Source organism: Sus scrofa, chromosome 13 (assembly GCF_054392235.1).
Source record: "Sus scrofa isolate SSC_HxYL_T2T_F1_AM1 chromosome 13, Sscrofa_HxYL_maternal_Yorkshire_Landrace_v2.0, whole genome shotgun sequence".
Classification (NCBI taxonomy): Eukaryota; Metazoa; Chordata; class Mammalia; order Artiodactyla; family Suidae; genus Sus; species Sus scrofa.
In genome coordinates this window covers 195,115,534-195,137,936 of record NC_139395.1, presented here as the reverse complement: position 1 = coordinate 195,137,936, position 22,403 = coordinate 195,115,534, and the positions used below count along the sequence as shown (strand labels likewise).

Genomic DNA, 22,403 nt, shown 5'->3' with positions numbered 1-22,403 from the left:
AAGAACACACAAGGAAAAATATCCTCCCAGCATTGATGTTACTTGCATCATCATTAACAACAACACAAATTACAGGTTCTCATTGAAAAAGTGAAGGGAAAAGACTTTGAAAAGCCTAGCTAATTAGGAATGTGTAGCTATACATACATATTCCCTCTTTTTTTTTTTTTTTTTTTTTTTTGCCATCTCTTGGGCTGCTTCCGCGGCATGTGGAGGTTCCCAGGCTAGGGGTCCAATTGGAGCGGTTAGCTACTGGTCTACGCCACAGCCACATCAATGCAGGATCCGAGGTGCATCTGCGGCCTACACCACAGCTCACTGCAACGCCGGATCCCTAACCCACTGAGCAAGGCCAAGGATTGAACCTGCCACCTCATAGTTCCTAGTCGGATTCGTTAACCGCTGAGCCACGACGGGAACTCCCATACATACTCCCTCTTGTCTACAAAGTCTGCTTCACCAAAAGAAGTCATATTAGGAACAGCAGGCCCAGAACCTGGGGCCACAATACTTTTTGAGCCCTATGAAAATATCTTAGTTCTTTAAAATCAGAAGAAAAATAAATTCCATGTCAAAGAAATGCTTTAGTGTATAGTAACATCTTTAGGAGTTCTCTTGTGGCTCAGTGTGTTAAGGATCCAGCATTGTCCAGTGACTTGGGTCACTGCTGTGGCACAAGTTCAATCCCTGGCCTGGGAACTTCCATATGCTGTGGGTATGGCCAAAAAAAAATCTTTACATCAATGTAATTATAAAACATAATTTTTAATAATTTTGTTTAGGGATAATGGAGTCCATAAAGGCAAACATACCTAAAGACCGTAACATTCATAATAGGGTCTTGCTTCCCTCAAAACCACGTGTACACTATGCATCCCTGCCTCCCTGACTGTAGCCGATTGAAGCAGGGATAGGCACTTGACCTACATCAGATCTTTCAGATTCTCCTGTGGGTTTGGAATTGAGATTTATACTTGATATTAATAAGAATTTGTTAGTTTGTGGGACCTGAATACTTTGTAGGCTTTAGTGCAGTCATGTATGTGAAAAAGTGGTCTGTCTGAAAGAAAGAGAGAGGAATGAGAGGTGATGTAGCCAGTAGGACAGAAAGAATGAGACGGGAGATGCTGCCTGAATTCCTGGAGCTCTCCGGTCTCTGTAGGCTGGGGCTTGGTTGTTCAGACTTTCCAGGAATCTATGAAGTGCCCCAGTATCCTTCTTTAAATTCTGTATTTTGGCTAAAGCTTTTTGAAATATTTTTCTGCTAATTATAATCTGAGTACTGTATTAGTTTGCTAAGGCTGCTGCAACAAAGAACTACAAACTTAGTGGCTTTAAATTATTTTTTTCCTTTTTTTTATGGCCACACCTGCGGCATATGGAATTTCCTGGGCTAGGAGTTGAATCAGAGCAGTAACTACCTGCCTATACCACAGCCATGGGAACACCAGAGCCGAGCCACATCTGCAAGCTATATCACAGCTTGTGGCAATGCTGGATCCTTAACCCACTGAGCGAGTCTGGGGATTGAATCCACATTCTCACTGACTCTATGTTGGGTTCTTAACATGTTAAACCACAACAGGGACTTCTAAACAACAGAAATTTATTTTATCACAGTTCTGGGGACTACAATGGAGAGATAATATTACCAGCAAGCTTGGTTCCTTCTGAAGGCTTGAGGAAACCTGTGTTCCATAGTCTCTCTATGGCTTGGAAATGGTTCTCTGCTCTCTGTATCTCTTCATGTTATCTCCCCTCAAAGTGTGTATCTGTCCAAATTTCCTTGTCTTACAACAGTCATTTTGGATTAGGGTCCACCCTAATAAGCACATTTTAACATCATTATCTCTGTTAAGTTCCTAACTCCAAGTAGGTCACATTAGGACATCACATTTTGAGGTATTTAGGGTTAGGACTTCAACATATGAATTTATGGGGAAAACAGCTTAACCTGTAACAAGTACTAAAATAAGAGGGTCGATGTAGATTAAACTGTAGAGCACCCATGAATTACTGTCATCGATGTTTTTGATGCATTTCTTCTGTTTTATTGAATTTGAATTTTTAAAATATACTTTATATGTTTCTTACCCCTTCACCTGTACTTGACTGCCATAAACTGAATTTTGCCTATAAATTACTTAAGATTTTAAATTTCCAAAACCTGATATGTTATCCCGTAATAGCAAAGAAAATGGTCTCCAGAATCAGACCACCTGAGTTCAAAGCCTTCCTCTGCCACTATAGTGAAGTCATAGGCAACCAGTTTCATCTTTTTGTATCTCAGTTTCCATAAATATGAAGTAAAAACAAAAAGATCACCTTACTCTTAAGGGTGTTAGGGAGATTGATTGATATATGTAAAGTGCTTGGTATAAGGTGAGTGCCATCTGAGGGCTTGCTACTATTACTGCAGAGCCTGAGCCCTGGCCTTCCTTTGTGAAGTTTGCCCTTTATGACAGTCAGAAAGCAAACCTCATCTGCTGACTGACTTCCTGGGGTAGGTTAGAAGCTCAGAGGTAAGCATGCCTGGGTTCAGATCTGCCACTTACTTCCTCAGCATTGCAGAGTATGTTACTTCACTCTCATCTGTCAGATGGAGATAAGGGTGCCTACTATAAAAAGTTTATTGTTATAATTGAACAGGTTAATTTAGGAAAAGCATTCAGCACATACCAAGTGTATACTTACTTTAGCTATCATCATTACCACAAGATGAAGGAACCAATGGCAATCCCTGACAGTGACCAGAACCACCAATGAAGTAGCACTGATGCTAATGAAGCTCACAGCCTGGATCCTAGAGAATCTTGTGAATTTTCAAATACTCTTTACTCATTCAGAATTTATAATCAGTATAAGAGCCTAATTTGAGTAGCTTTGGTTCATGTATAAAAACCACTTGGTTTTCTTCTTTGGTTTGTTTCAAACTTAGTTTTTAGAAATGCTACAAGAGCAAAGCTTGAAAAACATGAATCTTAAATTTGTCACATTAATTGTAAGTTAAAGGACAGTTATAACCTCAATGTAAAATACCTCTTACCCTATGCCATGCAATTAAATATTTCTAGATCACTGTTTCTAAGGAACAGAGGGGAAAATGATGTATGAAACATGTTGTGATACTTACGCAGTATTTAAAAGTACTTAAAATTCGTTGGTCTACCTTTGGGGAAGGGAATCTAATTTTCTTATTAATTACAAGGAAACTAATTTCCCTAAGGTATATAAATTGATAGAGTTTATAGACATTTGGTAACAATTTGGTGATCACTCTCTCCAAAATCTATATATGTGACATAGGGAAAAATAGCAATTTGATGTAAAATAAGTAAAACCAATCCCTTATTTTATCTGTGTTTCAGAGCAAGCACATTGACAATGCAATATTACTTTGCTGATATTATAATACAAGCAAGAAATTTAGTCACAGATCTGATAAAAGAGATCATTTTGAAATTCTATACTTGTATAATTGGGGGAGTCTAATACACAAAAGTGACAACACTTCCCATGATGGTGCTAATTACTGTAGAGTATCTATAACCTTTAGAACATTGAGCTTAATTCAAACAAAAATAACAGATGTATTTCTGGAAAACAAGCCTTTATATTGCATTTTCCCCCCTTTTCATATGCAACTGTTAGAGAAAGACATGTTGGAAGTTTATTGAGACCTAATTCTATTTTGTTTTCCATTCTGCATTCTGCATATTTCATTTTAATAACAATGAAACTAAATTAATTTTAACTTAAAAAAGAAACAGCATTGTACTGATCAAATGTCATGTGGAAAACACATTCTATTTATCTTGGCAAAAGTTCCACTCTTTTGATAAAATAATAAGCTCTTTGAATGTATATTGTAGTTCAGATCATGATTTATTATTTTACTTCATGCCCTCTATTTGCTTTTAAAAGTGGACCACTTTGGGAGAATTCAGACTAGAGCAAATGGAAATATTAGCTGGAACTTGAAACAAGACATCTTCCTCCATCAATTTGTACTAGTTTCTATAAACAAATATTGAAGCCTGGGTACAGCTACAAAAATGACTGAAAAACTTTCAGGCATAAAAACACAAAGAAGCTCTCTCAAGGAGGTGACATGATTTATAACAATCTTGTTAAACTTAAAATATATTCCTCCTGAGTGTGACAGCTTTATCTACTGAGTTTCAAAAAACCTGTTGACTCAACTGTGTGTTTTTAGTGCCTTCCCTCAGAGGATAGAATAGACAATTTGTCAACAGAAGACCATCTAAGTGGCTGTTGCCATCTGGAATAGCACCAAGAGATCCCCTTCTTGATCTGAATCTCAGTTTCACAACCACCATTATGTAGTTCTGCACATCTGTCTTTACATATATTCTTTGGCTTACTTTTTTTTCTTTTTTTGCTTTTTATGGGCACACCCACAGCATATGGATGTTCCCAGGCTAGGGGTCAAGTTGGAGCTGGAGCTGCCAGCTACAACCACAGCAATGCCAGATCCAAGCGACATCTGCAACCCACACCACAGCTCAGGGCAATGCCAGATCCTTAACCCTTTGAGCAAGGCCAGGGATCAAACCTGCATTCTTATGGATGCTAGTTGGGTTTGTAACCCACTGAGCCACAATGGGGACTCCTGACTTCCATATTTATTTCTCTACTGCTATGAATATTCACCTACTCCAACCTGAAGAATTGGAAATCAGCTTATTAGTGATGGAATTAAACAGCCCAACCCCTAAATTTTTGTAAAAAGACTGAAGTCAAATTTTACTCTAATACATGGAATGCAATGTATAGCAGACCGAAGTAGGATGACCTACACCATGTGAGCATTATTTGTATTAGCTAATGCCGCCAAACTTACCATTCAGAAAGATCCCCCATCCTCCCAATGAAATAGCTGAATCCATTTGAAAGATCAGTACCCTCAGGTACAAACTATGTGAACTATTTGCCCTAAGTTTGGTGTTATATAGCCTATATTAGAGGATTAAATCAAACTCTAATTTGATTTACTTTAACATGGACAATTTAAAAAAATTGATTAATGATAGTTGTTCTTTAAAGCCCAGTCCACCAAACTGGTGATCCCTCTCTGAACTGATTTATATTTGGTGCTGCTTGAAAATGATCTGTCTAGATTCTCCTTTGACTTGCTATTCCGAGTCTCTGCTAAAACCAGCTCATAACTTAGGGTTTGATTATTGGGGCTGCATTATAAGTGAGTTGATATCTTTCTTGATCATTTGGACAGAGTTGAAAGCAGGCTTGAGTTATCTTTAGTCTGTTAATGTCATCTTACACAGAAGTTCCAGTGTATAGCATAGGACCTAATGCAAATACACAAAGATCTCACCTTAACTGAGACCATCCTCCTTGAAATTATTCTTAGAATCTCACAAATAAGCTCAAGAATTAGTTAACTCCTCATATCAGAAGGTATAGGACCAGAATTTGGCTCTTGTGATTAGACCGAAGATGAAATTTTCACTAAACCTTGAACTCTATTTGGCAGTGGAAATGACAATTTTTTTTCAAAATTAATCCCATCAGGAAATCCATTGGTCCACTCACTCCACATAAGTATAAATCCACTATGAGTCTAGAGATTTATGTTTCCAGTTTGGCCTTCCTTTTCATTACTGGAGAGCTTTAATTTCTTTTCATTACTTCAGATTCCTTCATTTCTTTCCTTACTTTCAACGCTCTGCATATATTACATACCTGTATTTGTCTTTGAAAATGGGAAAAAAGACTCATCACTTTCAATGCTCACTTGACATATCTTCATTATCTTGGGAATATCTTCACCAAAATATATTAAAATGTCACCAGAGAAAAATGAATGCATATAGAGTATATGAATATTGCTAGGCTCGATCTGTATCTCTATCTCATTAGTCAGCATGCAGCCTCCTGGCTGAATGCCTACATTTCAAACCCAGCAAAAACAAACAACAGATAGATTTGAGAATATCAGGCACAAATAGAAAGAGCCTTTTTCTGTGCTAATATTCTACCAGTTAGTTATCAATTTATGTCTTTTCTTTAGTCATTTTTTTCTTGCATGAGTCAAGAAAATTCCATTTGTTCCTTCACTCCACAAATATTTATTGTGTATTTTCTATGTGCCAGGAACTGCTATAGGCATTGGGAACAAAGAATTAAGAAAACCGGTAAAGTCCCTGATCTCATAAAGTTTATATCTTAGTGGAAAATAAGAGGCAATAAACAAATAAATACACCATGTGAAAAATAAGTTGTAGGCGCTAAGGAGAAAAAAATAAGATATGGTGGAAGCTAGAATGTGCCCTGGGAAGAGCATGGATACTATTTGATCCAGAGATATTTGAGTGGAGAGTTATCAAAAAAATAAAGAAGCAGGTCACATGAGTATCTGGGAAAAGAGTGTCCCTGGCCGAAAATGGAATGTACAATAAATTCCTTTATAATATGAACTGATTAAGACTGGCTTGGAAATTTCAACCCACAAGTAATGAACAGATAAGAATGACAAATTCTTTAGAATATTGTACACTATTTCATTTTCTTAGAAATTTTGCCAAATCCCTCCAAAGATAGTGTTCATGGAAGGAAACTTTAGTCATACTTTCTAAACTCTTACAAGTTTGTATTTTACCACATTGATGACTTAACAGTTCAGCTAAGTTTTTTTTATATCTTTTATTCAATGGAGGGTAAATTAATGAGGTTTTATTTTACTGTGTAATTGTTTCATTACTTGCTAAGAAAATTTTCTCCAAATTTCCAGATTGTGGAAGTATAAGGTGAACAAAAGATATGATCAGATGTCCACCTTCTTATTTAAGAGCTTAAATTTCAAGTGACACTTGTGTATTTCTAGGATTGACTGCTGCTTTTCAGAGTAATAACAGTGTTCTCTGTAACAAGAGGCTGTGATCTTTGGAAATGAATGTAAATCCATACCCTCACAGGCTGGCTCCAAAGGCAAACTGAAAAATGCATTAGATATCTGAACATAACAGTGAAAGCCAGAGGAGAAGAGTCCATACCAAATGGAGCAGAATACCAAATGGATGGAGTGCAAGCTAGCTTATTCTTGGCCAGGAATGAAATGTCCCCTTTTTATTCCTGTTCTTTAGTGGCTGTACCCATTAAATGATTTAATTAATGTTTGGCATTTAGACAGTAAACATTATACCCCTTTCTTCTTTGACCATACGACCAGCAGGAAGATAAGGGAAAAAGCAAATATTTCTAGAGGTTCACAAATACCTAAATTTGAGCTGATAGAAAGTGCAAATGAGAGACAACACTTTCATCACTGGATTTAAGCTGCCTTTTAACCTGATAAAGTCTTGATTTCAACATTGGTTTTGCTCTAAAATAACTTATTTGGAGGAACAGCAGGTGAATTTGCACCCTATAGTAATTAATTTGGATGCTGATTCTCTAAGATATGTCCTAAGAATAAGAAATAATGACAAAGAACAAGAAAAGTCCCACCCAAAATAATGAGTATTTTAAACTTTGTTTTTGTATTTTGCCTTTATTCTCAGTACTTCCTAAGAAGAGCTTAGTAGTTACCCTTCGTCATTTATCATCTCAATATTTACACATATAAAATAATGAAGGGGAAAATAATCATTTTTAATGACTGAAACAACTATGAAATTTTAAGAAGCTAAGTAGATTATTGAAGCAATTAGACAGATAATCCCTGCAAAAATTCACAGATATAATTGAGTTTAACTTTGTTTTGTTAAACTTTGTGCCTATATATTTCAGATAATCACCTTCATTTTCTCTTTACTCATCATGAAGAGACATAGGCTAAGTAATTTGTGTAATATACATTATCTATATACTGCATTCAGTACCATTGTCTGTTTAATCAACATTTACGCTTAGTTGTCTTTTCCTAATTAAAAAAGGAAGATTAACTCAGCCATTAATTTACAGTCTAAAAGTATAAGCTTCCACCTTGCCAAACAAATAACTAGCCCTTGCAAATGACTATGTGATTCCACTTGACTGATTTTTAGTGACAACATGGTATAGTGACCTTAAAAGGGGTATCGTGGTATAAATGTAGTATAAATACATATCAGATAATGTTAAGCAAAAAAAAAAAAAGAGCACACTATTCCATCCTGCTATAATGAAAAAGAAAACTTAAAATTAAGGCAAGAAATGGATGGAAACAGGGAGAATATATAATGGGTTTAGTTCATGGCCGTCATGAAAACTTGAGTTCAACTAGATTTAAATTCAACTGAAATTTAATGAATCCCTACTATGTATCGAACACTATCCCAAGTTCTTTCATTCTCATTTAGCTCATTATCTTTAATAAATTTATAGTAATAGTATTATCACTCTCATTTTAAATAAGGAAAAAGAAATGAGTGTCTTCTTGTCTTCTTCTTACAAAATTTAGATTAGCAGGAGAAAATTTGGAGGACTAGTACTTTGGAATTTTTTGTCTTGGTTTGAGTACCCTTGCTATAAGTCATTTTTCTTCCAGAGAAAGCTAGTGTGTTCTATTTGTCTATTTTGTGTCCTGATAGCTCCACTTGGATCTAATGAGAGCATTCTCTCTCTGGCTTTCCATCTACAGGGTCTTCACTAAGAGGTGGCTAACCATTACATTGGGAGGTTCTTAGAATTTGTAGTTGGCTGGAAAGAAATGTGAGTAGACTGGGCATCCCACTTGCAGTTGGTATCTTACAAGCCATTTCCAGCTCTTGAGTTTATCTAAGTCTTTTTCTTTATGGCTGTCTTTGGGAAGTGACTTTGGATAATGGGGGCTTCATTCTCTGCATCCTTTTAGCAGATGCCTCTTGTCCATAGTTAAGCCATAAGACTCATAGGTTTTGAGCCACATTTTGGAAGATATATCTTTGGCCACCCCAAATCAACAAATGGCTGATGACATATCTTTTGATTTGGAAAAGCTTTCACATTTGAAAGGATTTTTATAGAGCAAAGAGCTATCATGTCCTACTGGACATGTCCTATTGGTTCTATGGGACAATCAAATTGAATGAAGGACAAAAGTATTATTACTAGTCTAGAATATCATCTTTATAAAATTGAAAAGCAGAAATCATATTTAGAACAAACATTAAATCCAAAACCATCATCAACCCTTCCATCTATAGCTATAGGTTATTTATACAACAAGCCAGATGAACCCTGGGAAAAATTCCTCTTCACTGAGATAAATGTTCAGACCCTCTTCCAGGTCCTCCAATAAATGATCAGAAGTTGCCCGAGCTTTGGTATTAGAGTGATGGTGGCTTCATGGAATGTCTTTGGGTGTGTTCCTCCTTCTTCAAAATTTTGGAAAAGTTTAAGAAGGATGGGTATAGTTCTTCATTGTATGTTTGGTAGAATTCACCTGTGAAGCTGTCTGGTCCTGGACTTTTGTTTGCAGGGAGTGTTTTTTATTACATATTCAATTTCATTTCTAGTGATTGGTCTGTTCAGTTGATCTGTTTCTTCTTGATTCAGTTTTGGTGGGTTATAAGTCTCTAGAAAGTTGTACATTTCTTCTAGGTTGTCAAATTTGTTCGCATGTAACTGTTCACAGTATTCTCTTATGGTTTTTTGTATTTTTGCAGTATCTGTAGAGATAGTACCAAAAAAGAAAACTATAGGCCAATATCATTGATGAATATAGATGCAAAAATTCTCAACCAAATTTTACCCGACCAAATCCAACAACATAAAAAAGATCATACACCACGACCAGGTGGGATTCATCCCAGGCTCACAGGATGCTTCAACATAGGCAAGTCAATCAACATCATACACCACATTAAAAAAAAGTAAAGTCAAAAACCACATGATTATCTCAATAGATGCAGAAAAGCCTTTGACAAATCCAGCATCCATTCATGATAAAAACTCTTACAACAGTGGGTTTAAAAGGGACATTCCTGGAATTCCTGTCGTGGCGCAGTGGTTAACGAAGCCAACTGGGAACCATGAGGTTGTGGTTTCGATCCCTGCCATTGCTCAGTGGGTTAAGGATCCAGCATTACCATGAGCTGTGGTGTAGGTTGCAGACACGGCTTGGATCCCGCATTGCTGTGGCTCTGGCATAGGCCGGTGGCTACAGCTCTGATTCGACCCCTAGCCTGGGAACTTCCATATGCCGCAGGAGCGGCCCAAGAAATAGCAAAAAAAAAAAAAAAAAAAAAAAAAAAAAAAGGACATTCCTTAATATAATAAATGCCATTCATGACAAACCCACAGCAAATATAATACTCAATGGAGAAAAGCTGAAATCTGGAACAAGACAGAGATGCCCACTCCCACCACGGTTATTCAATATAGTATTGGAAATACTAGCCACAGCAATCAGACAAACACAGGAAATAAAAGCTATCTAAATTGGAAGAGAAGAGGTAAAATTGTCATACCATGCAGATGACATCATACTATATGCAGAAAACCCTAAGGACTCAACACAAAAACTGCTCAAACTGATCAACAAATTCAGCAAAGCAGCAGGATATAAGATTAACATTCAGAAATTGGTTGCATTTCTGTATACTGGCAATGAAATATTAGAAAAGGAATATAAAAATACAACACCTTTGCAAATTGCACCACAAAAAATCAAATAGCTAGGAATACACCTGACCAAGGAGGTGAAAAACTTGTATGTTGAGAACTATAAAACATTAATCAAGGCAATTAAACAGGATTGAAAGAAATGGAAAGCTATTCCATGCTCCTGGGTTGGAAGAATTAAATCATAAAGATGGCCATACTACCCAAAGCAATCTACAGATTCAGTGCAATCCCTCTCAAATTACCCGTGGCATTTTTCACAGAACTAGAACAAACAATCCAAAAAATGCATGTGGAACCACAGAAGACCCAGAACTGCCAAAGCAATCCCGAGGAACAAAAACCAAGCAGGAGGCATAACTCTCCCAGACTTCAGGCAATATTACAAAGCCACAGTCATCAAGACAGTGTGGCACTGGTTCCAAAACAGACATACAGACTGATGGAGCAGAATAGAGAACCCAGAAATTAACCCAGACACCTATGTTCACTTAATCTTTGACAAAGGAGGCAAGAATATAAAATGGGAAAAAGACAGTCTTTTCAGCAGGGGTTGCTGGGAAAACTGGACAGCCACATGTAAATCAATGAAAGTGGAACACACCCTCACACCATGCACAAAAATAAACTCAAAATGGCTTAAAGACTTCAATGTAAGACAAATACCATATGATATCACTTATATCTGGAATCTAATGTATGGTACAAATGAACCTTTCCACAGAATAGAAATTTAAGTACATGGAGAATAGCCTTGTGGTTGCCATAGGAGCAGGGGAGGGTGTGAGATAGACTGGGAATTTGGGGTTAATAGATGCAAACTATTGCCTTTGGAATGGATAAGCAGTGAGATCCTGCTGTATAGAACTGGGAATTATATCTAGTCACTTATCATGGAGCATGGTAATGTGAGAAAAAGCATTGTATATGTGTCTCTGTGACTGAGTCACATTGCTGTGCTGTAGAAAATTACAGAACACTAAATCAGCTCTAAGGGAAAAAAATAAAAATCATTAAAAAATAATTTAGCCCAAGTGAGGCTAGTACTTTCAGCTCTCGAAAGGATTTATTATAAGGAAAGAGCAATGAAATAGAAGTTTACGTCTTCCAAACTCAGACATCTTTTTGGAGCAGAAGACTTTGTATCAACCTAATCATCTGTTTTTAAACTGGACTATATTCGAGCTTTCAGCCTAGTGAGGAGTAGTACACTTCTTCAGGGTGAATAAGGTACCATGAAAAGTGCAAACTTAAATGGTAGCTGAGGGCATGTGGGGAGAGCAGGGAAGGGATGTGGTCCTTGCCCTGAAGCTTTTCACTGGAAGCTGCACTCCCCTGGGTCCACCGGAAATGAGCTTTGTCCAGGCACCTGGGCATGCTTTTGTGGTGCCCCAGGCCTGGGAGATGAACCCATTCACCAAGGTGCAGCTGGTTAACAAACTGAACGAATGGGATGCTGATGGTGCTAGGATAGCTAAAGCATCATGGCATTCCCAGTACAAAGATAGCACCTGGATCTTCCCGGGAGTGAGACTGTTAACATTAATCTCGTGTGGGACAGGAAGACAGCGAAGTCTAAAGGATTCTGCTTTATCTGCTATGAGGACCAGAGGAATATGGTTTTGGCCATTGACAATCTTAATGGGAAGATCTATCCGAGTGGACCACTTTTAGGGTTAGGGTCAAGGGAAGAACTATCTGAGTGATCCACGTTTCCAGCTACCGCCCCCCTCAGGCCTCACAGAACGTGGATGAAGCCACCAGAAAGCTCTGGGAGAAAAGTTGTGGGCCTCAGACTCCCTCATCTAAATCATCTAAAAACTTGAATGATGACTCGCTCTCAGAATAGCACCAACAGGATAAACAGAAAAGAAGGAAGATCAAAGAGAAGACTGCTGTAGGTCTTAAGGATGAGGAGGAACAAAGAAGTCATCCTCCCTGCCAGTCAGAGGCAAGATTTAAAAAGAGAAGTACACTCTAGTTTCCCATGAATGTACCAAGGTGAAGTTAGAGTCTAGAGGGTGCCAGGACAGCTGCTGCAGGGGACAGCTTCCTGTGGGGTACAGAGAGATCTGGAGAGAGGACTGAGGAATGATAATACAGGTTCTGAGTCCTGTCCTGGATCCAAGGTCAAAGGAGGAAAGAAGAGGAGAGCAGGGATTGGGAAAGAGGTGAAACCCAGACAGATTTGTGCTAATCTTAAGGCACAACCGCACACATTCTCCAATCTAGGGACCACTGGCCAGACCAAGGCTGCAGGCTGCTTAAACCCTCACAGCCATAATAAAAAAAAAAAAAATTAAGAGAAAACACAAATGAGAAAAAAAATTTTTGAAATGAAAGGTGATATTTTAAGTACTGTGGGGCTGAAACTTGTTATTAATTTTATATAGTTTCTGAGGCAGAATTTTTTTAAAAATTTGAGCACCATCCTCCCCCCAAACCACTAAAATTTTTACTACAGTTGAAATTACATTACCAGATTTGTAGCTCTTTTGGTAAACTCCTGAGATTTTGATGCCTAGGATTTAAGAGTAGTGCTCTGATGGTCCACCATGTAGTAACTCTCTTCCCATGGTATCCAGCTTAAATATTACATTTTCTAAGTAGTAGGATATGAAAAAACATTGGAAGCACTAGATGAGCTCTGTTGTCTTATATAGTTCTAAGCTTCTGAGGCTACCATGGGAGAATTTCAGCCAGCATAGAGAGAATTTACTGATATCATGTAATTTTTCTAGTAAGCAGTAAAACATTATAAATATTTAGATTCTTACTCTTATATGTTATGATGTATCAATAATAATGGAATTTTTTCCACTGTAACTTTAGCTAAAAATAAAGGACAAAGAGTATTCTTAAAGTAGCATCAGTTGAGATGCATGACTAATCATGGTAGATTAAAAAGAGATTATCTCCGATCGCACACTCTTGCTTTTCTTCTCTACTTCATATCCTAAGAAATAGTCTGAGAAAGCATGATATTTTATTCTCTCTCATAAAAAGTTGTTTTATCTGCTAGGGATCTTGGGATATGTAAAGTGATATAGCATAATTGGAAATGCAAAATGTTTTCAGGATTCTGATGGTATTTGATGTTTGATTGATGAGCATTTCATTCCCATTTGCAATTTTATATTCTGCATGTGGACAGAACTGCATATACACACTTAGGACTGACACCTTAAGCTAACCTTTTAGAAATTGCTTGTCCATTTTAAATAAGAATAAGCCCCCAAGATTCCACTATCTGGGATGATTTTGAATATTGTGACTTTGGACCAATCATTCTTTGTACAGGAACTCTATTTGGCCTAAAAGTTTTCTCAAACAACTGTACTTATTTTGCACTAATACAGGCAGAATTTACCAGTACCGAAAGCAATGAGACTATTGCTATCAGCATTTATTCATCAATGGAAATTTCTATAGTGGTTGTTTACTATGGATTTTAAAGATTTCTGTTATAGTAATACTTTCATAAAATAACTAACAAGAGGAAAAATACTTTAAATTCAGTTATCAGAAATTAGCTTTTATTTTCCCACATTTACTTCTAATCTTTGCCTACATGTATGCGTAAATACCAAGGGCTATAATATAGTACCACAGGTTATAATATAGTTGGGAATAAAAAATGAATATGATGCAATACCTGATTAGAGGAGTCAAGATATGCTGGAAGAGATGCATATGTAAATAGTTAAATTAGAAGTATGTGAAGAATGCTCTAGAATAGTAAAAGGAGGCCTGAGTGAGTCAGTGGGGCAGATGAGGTTAGAAAGACATTGCTGGCAGGGATCAATGGGTACAGAACTGAGGGGAGATGCAAGTATAAATGGGAGCCCAGAGAACTGAGAAATAAGGCTGTTGAGAAAAGGAAAGATGCAGGAAAGTCTCTACATGCTATATGAGCTTTTTGAGCTTATCTTAATTTGAAAGCATCAATGATTTTAAAGAGAAAGCAATATGATGAGAAATACACTTTCGAAAGGGCATGGTAGGAAGGTGGGGGATGAGGTAGACTGGGGATGAACTGGGAGCAAAGAGAAGAGTCAGGAGGCAATTGCAGTAGTGTAGGGAGGAGATCATGAGGGCCTGAACAAGGCAGCTGGAGGCAAGAGATGAAACTAAGGATTCCAACAAATATTTAGGAGATAAATTTTAGTAGAAAAGGGAAGGATCCCAAATTTCCAACTAGTGTTGGAAGGGGATCAAAGTATAAGTAGTAGGGAGGGGAAGTGGAAGAATGGAGGATGATGATAAAGAAGGTTGAGTTCATTCTTCCCCTCTTTGAAGTTAATCAAAATAACAGATTGATAGTGGCACGGAATTTAACAATTAGGAAATTATTGGTGACTAATGTGTGAGCAGTTCCTAAGAAAGGTCAAGGGAACACCACCGGGCAGCATTGAAAGATAAGCAAATATAAACAGCAACCTCAAATATTATCTTTTGCTTACTGCATATAATAATATACACTTTTTCATAATTGTAATTACTACAAAATATGTCATATAGCGAATATAGAAAATTTTTGAAAACATGTAGAAACATGTGCTTATTTTGCTGCTGTTTTTAATGTTATTTCCATAGGATAAATTTTCAGGAATTGGATCATTGGGTTGAATAATATGAGTGTTTTTGTCTTTTTTGGTTTTTTCAAGCCATCATTTATACATATGATGTAAGTGAATTGATTCAGTCATAAAGAATTTGATGAGTGAAATAAAAATGACAAAATTCTGAACTGAAATTCACAGCTCTGATAAATATATCTGGATATACTAGTCATTTGAGTTTAGCCTAATCATTTTTCTCAAAAATTATCTACTTGAAATAAAGGTAAGTCTAGAGTTGGTGAGAGTCCCAACAAAATACTCTTGCTTGGGTGATACTCTTGTTTATCTTGTTACTTTAAATTCTAGTAGAAGGAACAAAATATGCGTTCTATCAAACATTAGAAAAACTAAATTTCTTTTTTAATTTTATAAGGTGAGAGTAAAATTGACTGTGTTACTTTGAAATTTCATCTATGGAGTCCCTGGGGGCTAACTATTTAGATCACTTCACAGTAGAGCTGCCTCTGATGAGAAGAGCAAGCAGGGAGCTCCCATTGCTCAGCAGTAATGAACCCAACTAGGATCCATGAGGATGCAGGTTCAATCCCTGGCCTCACTTAGAGGGTTAAGGATCCAGCATTGCCCTGAGCTGTGGTATAGGTTACAGACATGGCTTAGATCCCACGTTGCTGTGCCTATGGCATAGGCCAGTATCTGTATCTCTGATTTGACCCCTAGCCTAGGAACTTCCATTTGCCGTAGATGCAACCCTAACATATATATATATATATATATATATATATATAAGCAAGCAGGTTATAATTTGATGCTTTGTACTTATACAGGAGAATCCATTTATTGAACAAAATGGTGACATTAAATACCCATATATTTGAGACTGAAGATAAGCATAAGTTAAGTAACAATATCTGTTATCAAAGATGCTCACTTTATAGGAGTATATAATTTGGGGATAAATCCATTACATAAAATTTAATAACTTGTGCTGAAATAGTTAAGTTGACTTGGAAGGCCTGATGTTGATTTTACTGTGTTTTTCCCCCCAGTGTTTTTCTTTTCATTTGTATGAGAGGAAGAAGATGCATCTATGACTTTGGCTCATCTGTCTGAATCTGGCTTCACAAGGAAGACTTGATACCGCTGAAGCTATTGCTTTTTAGAGATCTTTTACTTTGAGCAGCTGCCTTAACAGCCTTCATCTTGCCACATCACATGAGCTATATCTCTGTGATAGAAAGAGAGAAAGATATGACTCAGAGTTTTTTTTACCTAAAACTTAAAATTGCAAAACCAGAGAGAGATGGATGTTCCTGAAGTTATATTTTTATAATATGTGAAAGATACACAGTTCTCTTATTCTAGTTTTAAAGCATTCCTTTAACCCCCAGTGGTTTCTGTTTTGTCTCATTCACATAGTCAAACTTTCTTTGACATAGATAATTGTGTTTTGGTTTAAAAATTTGAGTCCACGTGCATATATACATTCTTTTTTCTCACATATGTATGTGTGACTGGGTCAACTTGCTGTATAGTACAAAATTGACAGAACACCATAAACCAGCTATAATGGAAAAAATAAAAATCATTTAAAAAATTTGAGTCTTTATTCAAGCATCTTAAAGGGCTCATCTACAAAAACAGACTTATATGCAAATGAAGAACCTCAATTCATCAGTTGTTAATGTACTACAAGGCATAAAAATCCATCTAGTTCATCTAATTGTGCTTAACCAAAGGGCTATGATGGAATCACCCACAGCTTTATTTATGAGATGTGGTAAGAATGGCTTTTAGCCTGTGCAGATGGTCCCTAACCCACAATGGTTCACCTTAAGATTTTTCAACTTTACAGTAATATGAAAATGATATGAATTCAATAGAAACTGTACTTTGAAGTTTGAATTTTGATTTTTTTTTTCCTGGGCTAATGATATACAGTACAATTCTTTCTCATGATGCTAAGCAGCGGTGATGAGCTGCAGCTCCCAGTCAGCCACATGATCACAAGGGTAAACGATCAACATTGACAGCCTTCTGTAACTTTTTTAAATTTTCAATATGGTTTTCAGTTAGGTACATGAGATATTCAACACTTTATTATAAAATAAGCTTTGTGTTAGGTGACTGCCCAACTGTAGGCTAATGTGTTTCGACTACATATAAGGTAGGTTAATCTAAGCAATATTTGGATGGTTAGGTAAGTTGAATTTTCAACTCAGTATGGTTTCAACTTAGAATAGGTTTATAGGATATGGTCCTTCTTAAATTCAGAAGATTTGTAATATCTAAGTCAGCTAGAATGTAGCTAATGGCAATGCCAACATTTTTCAGGCATTCTTACTGCCTTTAAGTTTAGAAATTCATGGGTTCTCTAAAAGCACCAGTAGCAAACTCAAATGACAAATGGCATTCCCAGCTACATTTCCATATTGCAGTAGATATGATTAATATCAATTACAGTAATGCTTGTTTTATCTCTTATGGATGATTGACTCAATTTACTAATTTATTTAGGTATGTTCAAAGAATGCTCCAGACTACATTTTCATTCAGTAAAGGAAATAGTCAGAGAAAGTAAACTTTATTGAGAGGACAAAAATTCTCCCTTGGCCTTCTAGACTAAAGCCTAAATTGAGTTGCAGTATTTTTTTGATGCTTTGCCTTATTTGACTCTTTTACTTTTAAACTGAAGACCAGTCTCTGACCATAAATACATAGAAGATAAAAATATATTGAGCTTAGGAGTTTGGTCTGCTAGTAAGTACCTCAGATTTTCTTCTATAAATATAAGCTTTAAAATAATAGCATAAAATAGATGTAATAATGGAAATCAATACAGGGGAAATATGGCCTGCAACTCTGAACAAATATCAATAATACCCTGGAATCCAACACAAAAGCTAAATAATATTTTAGGGGTGTTGCCTTTCTTTGGTGGCTTGTTTACTCTAGTGAGAAGGATTTGGTAGAGGGTAGGCTAGAAATTCTTTCTTTGGGAGGCTTCTCTTTCAGGCCTGCCTTTATTGTCTGCTTGAAATTAGGTTTGCTAGTAGGAAAACTTGAGTAAGAAGGTGACCTCCAAACTACCACTTCATATTTAAATTCTGAAAAGTTTGATATGTTTAAATAAGCTTGAACATAGATTAGACTTGTACAGAGAGCTAACAGCACAGAGCACAAATAGATTTGGAGGAGATAGTTTTATATTTTAGAGGCTATTTCTCAGGGTAAGTATTATTTTATTTGATTTAACATGTAATAAGTAATATTAACAAAAGTATCATACTTTTAAACCCCTTGAACAACATGGGGTTTAGAGGCATTAACCTCTGTATCTGTGCTTCCACATCCATGGATTCAACCAAGCATTGGGCTGTATAGTACTGCACTACATACTTATTGAAAAAAAAACTGTGTATAAGAGGACCCATGCAATTCAAACCCATGTTATTCAAGGACCAACTGTATTTTCATAGGAATAGGTGTCATTTTTGTCCTTACCAATTTTATCCTTAGCAGTGATTAGCAGATAGCATGGTAATTGTTAAAATAAGGTATGAATTCCAATAACAAAGTCTTTTGTTAAAATGCTAAGAATTTATTGGGTAAAAGGTTTCTGCATTTTTTAAATTGTTGTTTTCTTTCCAAAATGTTATTTGACACTGTCTGGCATGTTACTTCAAGTTCTTATTTGATTTCTGTCAAATGAAATTTTTTTAGGGCAGACCCTACTTCACTTTATTGCACTTCTCTTTACTGAGCATCACCAATGATCACTTTAAAAAAAAAATAAATTGAAAATTTGTGGCAACTTTGTGTTGAGAAAGGCTATTGGGGTCATGTTTTTCCAACAGCATTTGCTTGCTTCATGTCTCTGTGTCATTTTGGTTATTCTCACAATATTGTAAACCTTTTTATTTTTTTTGTCTTTTTATTATTATTATGTGTTATGGTGATCTGTTTTAATTATCTGGGGACATCACCAACAACTCCTATTTAAGATGATGATCTTAAATGCCAAATGTGTATGTTCTGACTGCTTCACTGACTGGCTCTTCCCTGTCTCTCTCTCTTTCCTCAGGCTTCCTTATTCCCTGAGACACAACAATATTGAAATTAGGCCATTTAATAACCCTACCATGGCCTCTAAGTATTCAAGGGAAAGGAAGGGTTGCTGTCTCTCACTTTAAATCAAAAGCTAGAAACAATTAAACTTAGTCACAAAGGCATTTCAAAAGCTGAAATAAGTCCAAAGCTAGGCCTTTTGCGCCAAATGGTTAGCCAAGTTGAGAATGCAAAGGAAAAGATCTTGAAGGAAATTAAAAGTGCTGCTCTAATGAACACATAAATGGTAAGAAAGTTGAAGTGTCTGGATAGAAGATCAAATCAGCCACAATATTCACTTAACCCAAAGCCTTATCTAAATCAAGGCCCTAACTGTTTTTAGTTCTCTGAATACTGACAGAGATAAGGAAGCTGCAGAAGTAAAGCAAAGGTTACTTCCTGTAGCTATCAGAGATTGGTTCATGAGGTTCAAGGAAAGTGATCTCCATAACATAAAAGTGCAAGGTGATCAGCAAGTGCCAATATAGAAGCTGTGGCATGTTTCTAGAAGATCTAGCTCAGATCATTAATAAAGTCATCTACACTGAACAATAGATTTTCAATGTAAATGAAACAGCTTTCTATTGGAAGAAGATGTTATCTAGGACTTTCATAGCCAGAGAGAAGGAGTCAATGCCTGACTATATATGAACACCTCCTACTGCTCAATACCTAAAAAGCAAACAACCCCATCAAAAAATGGGCAGAAGATCTAAACAGACAATTCTCCAAAGAAGACATACAGATGGCCAAAAAACACATGAAAAGATGTTCAACATCACTCATCATTAGAGAAATGCAAATCAAAACCACTATGAGGCACCACCTTACACCAGCCAGAATGGCCATCATCATCAAAGTCTACAAACAATAAGTGCTGGAGAAGGTGTGGAGAAAAAGGAATATTATTACATTGTTGATGGGAATGTAAATTGGCTGATGGGAAACAGTATGGAGATTCCTCAGAAAACTAAAAATAGAACCACCATTTGATCCAGCAATCCCACTCCTGGGCATCTATCCAGAGAAAATCATGACCTGCAAAGACACATGTACTCCAATGTTCATTGCAGCACTATTTGCAATAGCCAAGACATGGAAACAACCTAAATGTCCATTGACGGAGTAGTGGATAAAGAAGATGTGGTACATATACACAATGGAATATTACTCAGCCATTAAAAGGAGCAAAATACTGGCATTTTTAGCAACATGGATGAACCTAGAAGTTATCATGCTAACTGAAGTCAGTCAGACAATGAGACACCAATATCAAATGCTATCATTGATATGTGGAATCTGAAAAAAGGACACAATAAACTTCTTTGCAGAACAGATACTGACTCACAGACTTTGAAAAACCTATGGTTTCCAAAGGAGACAGTTTGGGGGGTGGGGGATGTGCTGGGGTTATGGGATGTAAATTCTATAAAATTGGATTTTCATGATCATTGTACAACTATAAATGTAATGAATTAATTGAGTAATAAAAAATAAATAAACATCTCATTCAAGATGAAAACAAACAAGCAAACAAAAAAAAATAAAGCTTCAAAAGACAGGGTGACTCTCTGGTTAGATGCTAATATAACTTGTGACTTTTAAGTTGAAGCCAGCGCTGATTTATGATTCTGAAAATCCTAAGGCTGTTAAGAATAAAGCTAGGTCTACTGTGCTTGTGCTCTATTAGTGGAATAACAAAGCATGGATGACAGAAAACTTTTTTTTTTTTTTACAATTATGGATTACTGAATATTCTAAGCCTACTGTTGAGATCTAATGCTCAGAATTAAAAGGTTCCTTTCAAAATATTGAGGAGTTTCCATGTGGCTCAGTGGGTTAAGGATACTCTGTAGACACTGCGGTGGCTTGGGTTGCTGCTGTGGTGTAGATTTTATCTCTGGCCTAGGAACTTATGCATACTGGTGGTGTGGACAAAAATAAAAATAAAAACATGACTATTTATTGATAATGCACCTGATCATGCAAGAGCTCTGATGGAGATGTGCAATAAGATTAATGTTTTCATGTCTGCTAACACAACATCCATTCTGCAGCCCATGGATCAAGGAATAATTTTGATTTGAAAATCAAATTATGCATTCTTATTATAATTGTCTTATTATTTAAGAGATACATTTCTTAATATATTTATAAGAAATAGTGTTGTTATTTAAGAAATACATTTCATAAGGCTGCTATAGATAGTGTTTCCTCTGATGAGCAAAGTAAATTAAAAAATCTTCTGGAAAGTATTCACCATACTAATGTCACTAAATGCATTTGTAATTCATTGGAAAGAGTTAAATTTACAGGAGTTTAAAAGAAGTCAACTCCAACTCTCATGTATGACTTAAAGGAGTTCAAAATTTCAGTGGAAGAAGTAACTGCAGATGTGGTAGAAATAGCAAGAGACCTAGAATGAGAAGTGGTGTTTGGAGATGTGAATTGTTGCAATCTCTTGATAAAACTTTAATAGATGCAGATTTTATTCTTATATGTGAGCAAAAAAAAATGGTTTCTTGAGTTGGAATCTACTGTTGGTGAAGGTGCTGTGAAGATTGTTGAAATGACAACTAAGGATTTAAAATATTACATAAACTTAATTGATAAAGCAGTGTCAGGGTTTGAGAGGATTGACACCAATTTTTTTTTTTTTAATTATTTCCCCAATACAAAATTTTTTTTGCTACATACAGCATGGTGAGCCAGGTACACATACATGTACACATTCTATTTTCTCACATTATCATGCTCCATCAAAAGTGAGTAGACATAGCTCCCAGTGCTACATAGCAGGATCTCATTGCTAATCCATTCCAAAGGCAATAGTCTGCATCTGTTAACCCCAAGCTCCCAATCCACCCCACTCCCTCCCGCTCCCCTTGGCAACAAGTCTATCCTGCAAGTCCATGATTTTCTTTTCTGTGGAAAGGTTCATTTGTGCCATATATTAGATTCCAGATATAAGTGATATCATATGGTATTTGTCCATCAACAGATGATTGGATTAGAAAAATGTGGTATATATACACAATGGAGTACTACAAGGCCATAAAAAGAATGAAATAATGCCATTTTCTGCAACCTGGATGGAACTAGAGACGCTCACACTGAGTGAAGTAAGTCAGAAAGAGAATGACTCCAATT

The 22,403-nt window shown here is 36.3% G+C and overlaps 1 protein-coding gene across 1 annotated transcript in view; it reads left to right on the top strand.

Moving 5' to 3' along the window:
* The window catches only part of LOC146397825 (uncharacterized), a 226,180-nt gene extending 205,366 nt beyond the window's left edge, over nt 1-20,814 (top strand). Inside the window, exon 4 of the mRNA XM_084991731.1 lies at nt 16,196-20,814. The gene's annotated coding sequence lies outside the window, so the exon portion shown is untranslated. The remainder of the gene's footprint in view (nt 1-16,195) is intronic.
* The last annotated feature ends 1,589 nt before the right edge of the window (nt 20,815-22,403 follow it).